The 12,007-nt window shown below is 33.4% G+C and overlaps 1 protein-coding gene and 1 non-coding gene across 2 annotated transcripts in view; both read right to left on the bottom strand.

The window, feature by feature from the left end:
• The window catches only part of LOC119830001 (prion-like-(Q/N-rich) domain-bearing protein 25), a 32,095-nt gene extending 27,053 nt beyond the window's left edge, over positions 1-5,042 (bottom strand). Inside the window, exon 1 of the mRNA XM_038352800.1 lies at positions 4,862-5,042. The gene's annotated coding sequence lies outside the window, so the exon portion shown is untranslated. The remainder of the gene's footprint in view (positions 1-4,861) is intronic.
• Trnar-ucu lies at positions 516-588 on the bottom strand. Its single transcript has one exon. It is a non-coding gene; the product is annotated as a tRNA-Arg (tRNA).
• Positions 5,043-12,007: the final 6,965 nt, after the last annotated feature.

The raw sequence follows: 12,007 nt of genomic DNA, 5'->3' as shown, positions 1-12,007 counted from the left end.
GTAATAAATGTTATTTGCAGTTAACAATTTTCTTTTTTCTTTATTACAATATTTATGGCAAGACTAGGTAGTATTATTTTATCCGTGGTATTGACTTCTAGGGAGCCTAACGTGACATGAATAATATTGTTCAAATTTTAAAAGCGTTTAATTTAAAACTAGCCTCATTTTAACAGATTTATTTTGTAACAGATTTATCCGACATTATTACAGCGACGGTGGCCCCATGACCGATGATTAAAAATAAATTTATCAAAATATTTTATTGAAATGAATATTTATAAAATTATAAAATAATGTTTGTTACAAACATATAAATATGTATATACATAAGTGTATAAATAAAAAAAAACATATGAATATAAAATAAATAATAAATATTACTAGAAAAATGTAATAAAAGTCAATTTTTATATTTTTATTTTTATTTCTATTCTTTCAAAATTTCTCAAAAATCAATTGTTTTATGTAAAATATTTAAATAATAACAAACATCAATAAAAAAAAAACTAGGACATCCCTGGTGGGGATCGAACCCACGACCTTTGGATTAGAAGTCCAACGCGCTATCCTCTGCGCCACAGGGACTATACACAATTGGACGAAAATGTTGATAAGGATATAATGTAGCTTTCATAACTCATTTAAAGTTTATATGAATGATATTTACGCATTATAATTACTTAATTGCTAATTAATAACCTGTTTCCTTTCTTTACTTATTTATGCAGGTTTTGGATTATTTTAAATATAAACGCTTTTTATAATTTTTTATCGCATTTTTTATAAATTCCTAAAAACGCATAATAATATGTTATTAACATGTACATATTGTAATAATTCCTACAAATAATCAAAATCTGATAGTAACTCTGTCTATCTCTTCTTCGTGCCTAAACCGCTAACATCGTTTGAACCAACTTCAACACCCACTCCAATATCATCTGTTGTTCAAATAAATTTTGTGGTATTACATCGAACACCTTTTTAATTACGAAGGTAGTTTTTAATGAATGAAGCGACGTCATTCATTACCATATTAATTTGTATTCATTACGCATGTTATCCTACTAATATTATAAATGGGAAAGTTTGTAAGGATGTGTGTGTTTGTTGCTCTTTCACGCAAAAACTACCGAACCGATTGTAATGAAATTTGGTACGTAGACAGCTGGACAAATGGAATAACATATAGGCAACTTTTTATTCCGATATTCCTATGGGATACGGACTTACGCGGGTGAAACCGCGAGGCGTAGCTAGTATAATAAAAAAATTTCTCGTCAACACCAATTAGCAACTCTCCATTAGGCTATGGTATTTTCTATAACAATCGATTAGGAAGATAAATTAAAAGATTTTTGCTTAATTAGTAGTTCCTTTGATTTGAAATTATTGATATAAATTTCTTTATGTCAGACAATCCATTCCATGCATTCAAAAGTATATCATACTAGCTGCGCCCCTCAATTATCCCGTAGGAATATCGGGATAAAAAGTTGCTTATATGTTATTCCACTTGTCCAGCTGTCTGCGTACCAAATTTCATTGCAATCGGTTCAGTAGTTTTTGCGTGAAAGAGAAACAAACACACACACATCCTTACAAGCTTTCGCATTTATAGTATTAGTAGGATGGTAGATAGCATAGTTTTTTTCATCTGTGACCGTAGTAGACTTTAAAAACATAATTAATTCCGTGTGGACGTTAAGCGCTTCCTACAAGCGACCATGAAACTTGTGTTTGTAGTTTTATCAATAGCAGCGTAGCAGAACCGGTCCTGCAGCCTTGATGAGGTGATAACAAACAGAATTCAATAGTAAATATATATTGTTTATTTGTATTAGTTACGGTTTCTCAACGAAGGCCGATCTTGTTTTTGAAAAGTATTTATATTTTTTTGTTTTAATAGATACGTTTACAGAAACACATATCTACATAGTATAATACAAAGTCGCTTTCTCTGTCCGTATGTCCCGTTCCCTGTTCCCGTTTCGTTACAGCGTGTTTTTACACGCTTTTTATTAGCTTCACCTGTATGTTTGTATGTTTGTTTGTTTGTAATTGACTTCTTTGGGCGCGATTTTGACCCACTTTAAACGGCCAGATTTCGTTCAAACTTTGTAGATTTATTGAGGACCGATGACAATACACTAATTTGATAAAATTATTCCATTTTTCAATTTGCTAAATATGATAAAAGCGTGTTTTTTAGTTTTTTTTAACTATTATAGATAGATAGATAGATAAAAAGTTTATTAAAAGAACACATTAAATACATGACAATTACAAATTAAGACGGAATTAAGACGAAAAAGGATTATAATATATTATTAGATTTTACTTGCTTATCCGTATGTCCGTAGCCCGTCAGAATATCGGGATAAAAAGTTGCCCATATGTTATTCCAGTTGTCCAGCTGTCTACGTGTAAAATTTCATTGCAATCGGTTCAGTAGTTTTTGCGTGAAAGAGCAACAAATACACACACATCCTTACAAACTTTCGCATGTATAATATTAGTAGGATGTTTCATTGTTATTTATTATATCGTGTTTATTTGATAAGTCTACGTTTTTAGAGTGTAGTGGTAAAAATTATGTTTGCGTTTTTTTTTGTATAATATTTTTTTTTTTGTTTTTTAATCTACAATAGGACAGCGCTTGACCACGATCTCGCCTGATGGTAAGCTGAGATGTGGTCTAAGATGGAGCGCGCTTCCCTAGAAAGTACCTGTTTACTCTTTGATTTGACCTCTTGTTTATATAAAACCCTAGTAAATATGTTATTGTTTTCTCATCTTGGTTTAAAAATTTGTTAGCATTTTGCTGTGTTTCTGTGAGTGGAGGAGCCGGATGCCCATATCCTTATCCTTACCCTTACAAGTCCTTTACTCCTCTCACCAATCCTTTCTTAATCCCTTCCCAATTTAAAGTTGGCAAACCATTTGTAGAGGTGTAAGGTCTGCAATGGACCTTACGCCTCTCCAAATGTTTATGGGTGGTGGTAGCGCTTACCATCAGGCGACCCACCAGCTCCATTGCCGACTGTGACAGATAATAATAATGCGGGAGCAAATAATTTAAACAAATATTACTACTACTTCGCATGGTGTTTTACATAACAAGTTGTATGTACACACACTATTGGTACGTAACATCGAGGTCAAGTGCGAAGCCCAGTAAGATCGCAGCGTGACCTTGTGTTTGTACACACATATTTTATTCTATTTAGAGACAACACGATTTAGACCTTATGTAAGATTACTAAAGTTATTATCTATTTCTTTCAGAATTTAAAACTTTTTAATGGATCTTAAACGCGATTTATTCATTATATTATTAAACAGACGTTTGACGTTTTTCACAAACAACAATTTTTATATGACCTTCAAGACATATAACATCTCAGTCTCCCCGTGACCACGCTCGCTGTAAAGTGTTCGAAACGTCGGGTTAATAATATAATGAATAAATCGCAAATTATTACTCTGATCGCTTCAACTCATCTATATGAAGTCGGTGCAAACAGTATCAGTAGATAGGTAGTAAGTTACTACTTGTGATACTATGTAGTAGGAATAGACTTACTTAAAAGACTTAGAAGTAGTACCAATAGACTTCGCTTGGATCGTGGTAATCTATAGGAATAGAAGGAATAGCAGTTAAGATAATAAACGTTTATAAGTAGTAAATGGTGAGGAGTGTATCCTAAATAATCTGTAGTGTATTATTATACGTATATGAATGTCTTGGATTACCCTACAATCCTACTAATATTATAAATGCGAAAGTTTGCAAGGATGTGTGTGTGTTTGTTGCTCTTTCACGTAAAAACTACTGAACCGATTGCAATGAAATTTGGTACGTAGACAGCTGGACAACTGGAATAACATATAGGCAACTTTTTAATCCGATATTCCTACGGGATACGGACTTACGCGGGTGAAAGCGCGGGGCGCAGCTAGTAATTCATAAAAGCATTCATATTGTATTCTATTTAAATCCAATGGATGAGGACATCAATTGATGTAAGTCTAGAATAGTAATTTTAGTGCCAGTTATTTTCCTATATAAATAAGTACGATACCAGATGTTTCGCCTTGTATCGGATTACACAACACATTATTAAAACATTGTAATAATTTAATATTTAGTTTTATAGCATTGAAATGCTTTATAAATGAGAAAGAATAGAAATTCTAATCATTTTTCTATTTTGACCCAGCATGACACTTGATAATTATTTGAAAAGATATCGCCAGAAATTTGCGTCAGGAAACTTAGGAAAAATTTTGCCGATTCGCTCTCAAATGAAAATAGGAGCCTATTATAAATATATATTATATTTGACCTAGACAAAAAAGTTGTTTAAATAAACTAAATAAACTTCTGGGTCAAAATATTACACTATCCTACCTAAGCACGTTCTTAGGCCCTAACTAGTGGTAACTGGGAAAGTTTTAAATTTATTTTTATTGGTGTGATATATAATTATTTTTAATGTTTTTTTAGCAATACTTCAAAAAATGTATCGACCGAAAAACAGGTAAGTAACATAACTTATCTGTTTTATGGTTTAAATAAAAGTATGCTTTTTTATATCTGTATTCACACAAAATCACAGATAAAAATACAACTGCTGAAATCGCAACCTACATAGATAATAATAAATACAACTAGAACGCAAGTAAAAGTACGACATCATTCTCAAACCACAATATTTTTTTTAAATAATGACCAATCAAAAACAAAACAGCTTCACAACAACGCGCGAACTAAGTTATTTACTAAAACAATTCAGAAATGTGAAACGCATCAAAAACTAACGAGTATCGTATTTCGTTTAAACATAATACTTACCATAATTTTAAAAACAATTAACAAACACCAAACGGCGCACAGTCACTTATTTTTATCAAAATAATACTCAATTAATCTTTTATTTGTCACTCCGTTACCATAACAACGCAAAATGGCGGACGCATGCGCACTGCGAGTCGAACGCGCTCGGACTGCCGGTTTTCCCGCCAACCCAATACCAATACGGTCTACAATGTCTTCGATCTTTAATAAACAACGTATGCAATAAGGGAACAGGTTGGAAGTTTAATTAGCAAAAAGTAGTTGTGATTCCAATGTGTATTATATATCATTATTATAGGCACCATGTGCTCCTATGTATAAAATCGGTTCAAAAACAAACAAAAAACATATAAAAATAGAACCTATAAAGATAAATACACTTACTTTAAATAATATTTGCAAAAAACTTAACGTTTGTAACGTTTTGATGGAAAAACCAATTTCAAAAATTCTTTCACATTGGGAAAGCTGCAACTTCACTAAGTGACGTAGGCTATATATATATCACGGGCGTAGCCAGGGCGAATCGCTAGTAAAAATAAACTTATATACCTATTGTCGCACTACGGTTGACCGTCGTCCACTGGTCGAAGTCGTTAGGCTTCTTCCGCGGTGGTCTTGCGCCGGAAAGGTATTTATTGTTACGGATTCAGTTGTCCTTGTGTTTTAATTATTATTTTTAAGAAAAAAAATTATACCGTCTTTTTTTTTCATAATTGGAACAAATTTTAATAGGACACACGAGAGGCATGAACTTTCGAATAAAATAGGGATCATCGAAATCGGTTCATCAATTCTAAAGCTGTATTATAACAGTCCGAAAAATATACAGTCAAATTTAGAACTAGACTTTTTTTTTTATTTCCATTTTGTTCTTTCGTATAATATGTACTAGTATTATATTATCTGTAGTATATTTAAAAATGGAAACGAGGAAGTCAATGAATGGTTCTAAAGTCTGATGCTGAAAACAAAATTAAAAAAAATATCAAAGTAAATTTAGAAAGAAACCTTTTACCTTTGCTTTAAACCTTTTACTTTAACCACAATAAAAAGCGCGAGTCGACATCGCGACGCTAAGGGTTCCGTAGAAATATTGGTTACCCATCCAATTTATGACCGCGTTGGTTAACCTTCATTTTTCTATACTTTGTACTCGAATTTTCTTCACTTTGTGTCCACCCATTAATGTTTAAATATCAATAAGTGTCTCGTTTTCTGTATTTTACTACCTGCAAATAAATACTTAATTCTTTTAACTGAAATTACACGAAACGAGTTATTTACTCACTATTGGTAATGGCTTACAATGATATAGGTACATAAATATAAATAAATACAAATTACAATTACTACACACTATGACCCACTTTTACCCATTTACAGCTGGTATAATATCGACGATTGCTCTCGAAGGGCGTGAAATGGTCTATTTTCCACGCTAATGCAATTAATACCCTCGTGCCTTTATGGTCATTGAACATATTTTTTATATTTGAAGTTGTATTAGTATACTAGTCGTCGCGGCTTCACCCGAGTTCACCCTGGATGAAAACAAAACATTTATGTTTTTTATGTCATAGTCGGCAATGCAGCTGGTGGGACGCCTGATGGTAAGCGCTACCACCGCCCATGAACATTTGGAGAGGCGTAAGGTGATTGAAGACCTTAGTACGCCTACAAATTGTTTGCTGACTTCAAATTGGGAAGGGATTAAGAAAGGATTGATGAGAGGAATAAGGAATAGGACTGGATATGGGCCTGCCTCTCCCCCACCCACCGAACGAAACACAGCATGGTACTATTTCACGCCGGTCTTGTGCGGGGGTGTGGTACTTCACCGGTGCGAGCTGGAATTCGTGCCGAAGCGTGCTTGACTCACAAAAAAATGTTACTACATTTTTTACTACTGTACATTACTATATTAGTATACTACTGTATTGTAGTGTATACATGTGGATAGGATAAAAATCATGTATCAACGCTTGTCAGTTTGTTATCGAGACTAAAAGTGATTGAACCAAGCCACGTATTTTCTTATCAATTTGACCCCAAACGCTATAATCCTATCCTACTAATATTATAAATGCGAAAGTTTGTAAGGATGTGTGTGTGTGTGTTTGTTACACTTTCACGCAAATAATCCTGAACCGATTGCAATAAAATTCAAACATCCTTACAAAATTTAGCATTTATAATATTAGTAGGATTGTTTTATCACATTCTTGTATAGTTATTTTAACCATTTTGTAAGTTTCCTCACTAGTTCAACATTGTGAAATAACTGATTGTACATAAAATAACCGTTTTAAATCTTTTCTCGTAGTGGATAAACTAGTGCAGGCTAATTAAAACAAGAAATCCCACTTCCTACTAATATTATAAATGCGAAAGTTTGTAAGGATGTGTGTATCTTTGTTACACTTTCACGTAAAAACTACTGAAACGATTGCAATAAAATTTGGTACGTAGATAGCTGGACAACTGGAATAACGCATAGGCAGCTTTTTATCCCGATATTCCCACGGGATATAGACTTACGCGGGTGAAACCGAAGAGCGCAGCTAGTTGTATTATATTTGTATGTATATCTTTTACATTATGATGTTTTCCTCCAATCGTGATGATGTCTAGGGGCCACTGAAAGCCAGTTTGAGCAGAGCTGCAGCACAGATTGAGTCGGATTCTCTTCTTTAAGGACGTTCAATCATGCAAATCTCTTTGGTATTTTATATCTCTTATTTTATTATGTTTTTGCTTCTGTTTGCATATCTGTATAATTTTGCGCTAAAATGTATTATCATTCTTCTTTTATTCTTTCTGTCTTTCTTTCTTATCTCTTCTATTCTATATTAATGTTATTTTGAAGCGAAATTTCGTGTGGATGGATGTATGATTGTTACTCTTTCACAAAAAACAGCTGACCTGGACTCTGGATCAGGTAATTTGATACAAAGATAGATTATATATAGATGGATTAGTCTCGATTATCTCAATACTTACCCAAGTACCCCACGAGTGACGCCGCGGGCTCCAGCTATTATATAATTTGAAGTTTCATACCTACCGTGGGAAGCTAACAAGATTGTCTGCACTCTTCCCACTTCCATCGTCCCAATATTGCTATCCTTGTCACTCATAATTTCGTGAGAGTCTGGATTGTTTTAATACATATGTACGAGATTTTTGGACCGGATCTCTTCATAAGGAAAGCTGGATGTCTTTCTTGTTCTTAAGATTTAGAGTTCCTCTATTCTACTTTAAAGATTTTTCAGTACATTATGGTTAATGGACCATTTGTATTAGACTAGCTGCGCCCCGCGTTTTCACCCGCGTAGGAATATCAAGATAAAAAGTTGCCTATATGTTATTCCAGTTGTCCAGCGGTCTATGTACCAAATTTCATTGCAATCGGTTCAGTAGTTTTTGTTTGAAAGAGTAACAACCACACACACATACAAACTTTCGCATTTATAATATTAGTAGGATTCGATATACTTCAGACTCAGAATTCGTTTAAAACTTTACACCCTTCAAGGATTGGTGTGAACATTAATTTCATAAATTTCAGTGAGAATTGAGTTGATTTTATATTAGTGTTTTTAAAACAAAAATTTATTTCATTATTTAATTTTAAATAAAATGCTATGTTGTAGTACCGCAAAATTATACGTAACTATATAAAATAACTGCATTAGTAAAGTAGGCGGCTTTCAATTGGATAAACTCCAGTTCAGAATCAACTGATTCGATATACTCTACATTCATCAATATTTAACACTGTCTTTGTTGACGAAGCTACTGTGAACGAGGAAACACCTTTCGAATTGATAAGATGGCGTCTGATAATGCTTATAAAAGGTATATATTTCGACTAGCATACCCGGCCACGAGCTGCTGCGGCTGAGAAATAATTATAAATTATTGGGATAATTAATCGAAATAAATGTAACTGTTTAATAATTATAAATATTAAGATTATATATTATTGGGATCCATATAAAAACTACCCTATATCTTAAGTTGGACCAAATTACACATAAAATGCCAAATTTCATCAAAATCGGTTGAGTTGGTGAAGAGTTCATTGGGAACACACACCATGACACTGGATTTATATATATATATTTCGATAAGATTATTTTAAGGGTAAATTTAAGTAAATTTGTAACCGTTGGATATTGTATATTATTCTGTTTATATTAAACTAGCAGACTGCCCCGGCTTCGCCCGTGGTACATGTAAAGCCTATAGCTTTCAATAAACGGCCTATCTAACACTGAAAGAAATTTTCAAATCGGACCTGTATTTCCTGAGATTAGTGCGTTCAAAGAAACAAACAAACTCTTCAGCTTTATAATATTAGTAGATGATATAAGAGTGGGCTTCACTCAAAAGAGGTCGCTATTTGTGATAAACTATTATTTGTTATACATTTATAAAACACTTTCAATTCAATATGTAAAATCCGGAGTTACAAGCTATCAAATAAAAGAAAAATCACCAAAATCGTTTCACCCAGTAAAAAGTTACAAAATAACAAACACAAAGATGCGAATAAAGAACCTCCTACTTTTAAAGACGGTTAAATCACAGGACCCTAAAATAACATCCTACTATATATATATTATATCCTACTAATATTATAAATGCGAAAGTTTGTAAGGATGTGTGTGCGTTTGTTGCTCTTTCACGCAAAAACTACTGAACCGATTGCAATGAAATTTGATACGTAGACAGATTGACAACTGGAATAACACATCCCGATATTCCTACGGGATACGGACTTACGCGGGTGAAACCGCGGGACGCAGCTATTTACTAATACATTTTACACACGATTTGAGAACTCTTAATCAAAATTATCCCATTTCAAGCATTCCCCATGCTACAATAATAGGCCATCAGGCTAATGGTTGTACAAATTATGTGATCATAATATGCCAGTACCTACCTGAAAGGGCCATAGATTATGTAAGTTATAGAGGCTGAGTATCTGTACCATAGACGAAGGTTACCTTGATAGAGTTAATTGAAGAAACAGTTGAGTTATACTGAGATAAAATTAATTCAATTAAACATAAATAAAGTGAATATAGTGAATATTAGTGGATTAATTTATCAACCGAATAATTTATCAATAATATACTTAAGTTATGACGAAATCATGCGTCTCATTTGCATGTCTATTTGTTCGCGATGAACTCAATAACTACTGCAACGATATTCAATATGTTTTTATCCATATGCTGGACGATGATACAATCCTATCCATATTATATCTATATAAATGCGAAAGTTTGTAAGGATGTGTGTGTGTTTGTTGCTCTTTCACGCAAAAACTACTAAACCAATTACAATAAAATTTGGTGGGTAGATAGCTGGACAACTGGAATAATATATATGCAACATTTTATCCCGATATTCCTATGGGATACGGACTTACGCGGGTGAAACCGCGGGGCGCAGCTAGTATATTATAATTTGCTAAATTTTAAACAACGCGGACGAAACCGCAGGCCGAAAGGCTACCTTGCAATTACAATAAATAAACTACATTTTTTTCATACAATACTATAGAGGCTGAAGGTAGTTCAAGATTTAAAGTTTTGAGATATGATTTTAATTACCTACTTCGTTTCACACAATCTTCAATTGCAGCTGGTTACATCCATGTAAATTAAACACATTTAACTTCGGCATGAATTGAGCCAGCTAGCACCGGGGAAGTGACCACATCTCCACAGAAGATCAGCGTGAATTAGTAGGATGTTTCTTTCGATGAGTTTGGGAGCCAGAGACCCGTATCCTTGTCCTCACCGTTCCCAGTCCGTTCCTTTATTCCCGTGCTCAATCCTTTCCTCATCCTTTACCAAAGCAGGCAACGCATACAACGGCTCTTTCACTGCGATGCAATGGGCGGTGGTGATCGCTCGCTATCAGGCGATGGCCGCCCGATACAAAATACCCTCAAAAATCAACATACCTCTATCGCATCTGATAATAGAAAGAAAGAAAGAAAGAAAATACATTTATTTATATAAGGTAAAATAAAAAAATATAAAAAAATGATCTAATTTACAACACACTTAATAAACCTCATATAAACAGGAGATCCACTCAGTGTAAAAGAGTCTAAGCCCATTAAAGGAATTTAGACTCTCCACTGATATACATAATCTTTGCCGCATTAAGGTACTTCCTCGTAATTGCTTTCCCACAATCAAAATTGGTGCATATCAAATAGATTATCATCACTATACAGCGGCTTTGTTTTAACGGTCTTCTTCTATGTAATTCGTTAAGCAAGCATTTTTTTTAATTTGACAATGTAATGAATTATGAATTTGCGAGAAATCCGACTTTTCACTTGGAAATAACGGGTTATTTGAATTATAAATGTGATAAAAGGTTAATAATGATAGAACGTAAGAAAAAACATTCATTTGACGTGACACGGACACGGAATATACAGAAAAATTAAACAAAAAAAAAAACAATAAGATAAATAATAAAAAGTGAAGTCCCGTGTCCCCTGCTGGGGTATGGGGCAGATTATATACTTTTTTCACTGATCAATTTTCTTTATGGACAAGTAGGTGATTAGCCTTCTGTGGCCTGTCAGATGGAGACATATTTTTTTTGCGTCCCCAGCGGGAATCGAACCCAGGACCCCTCGGTTCTAAGCTCACGCGTTAACCACTGTACCAAGGCAAATAGTAAAATAATAAAAATAGAGTATCACACAGTACCGAAAAAAGAATCTTAATGTATCTAGTCTTTATTTTAATCTAGGATTCTTAATCTATCTAGGATCTACTTTGCTGTGCCAGGCATGCACCTGGCAATAGTTTTTAGTTGTTCCTATTTTATTGTAATTCTAGTTCTAAATTAATTATAATAAACAGTAGTATAAAATATGTCCTTCTAATATTATAAATGCGAAAGTTTGTGAGGATGGATTTATGTGTATGTGTATGTTTGTTACTCTTACACGCAAAAACCACTGAAACATTCAATCATCAATTTATTTAACAAATTATCTAACAATCTTAATAATATATTATATAACTTACGTGTCACATTGTTTGTCCGCGATGGACTCGTAAACTACTCAACCGTTTTTAATAAAATTTGCACACC

Source organism: Zerene cesonia, chromosome 11, assembly GCF_012273895.1.
Source record: "Zerene cesonia ecotype Mississippi chromosome 11, Zerene_cesonia_1.1, whole genome shotgun sequence".
Taxonomy (NCBI): Eukaryota; Metazoa; Arthropoda; class Insecta; order Lepidoptera; family Pieridae; genus Zerene; species Zerene cesonia.
This window is presented reverse-complemented; position numbering and strand designations above follow the sequence as displayed.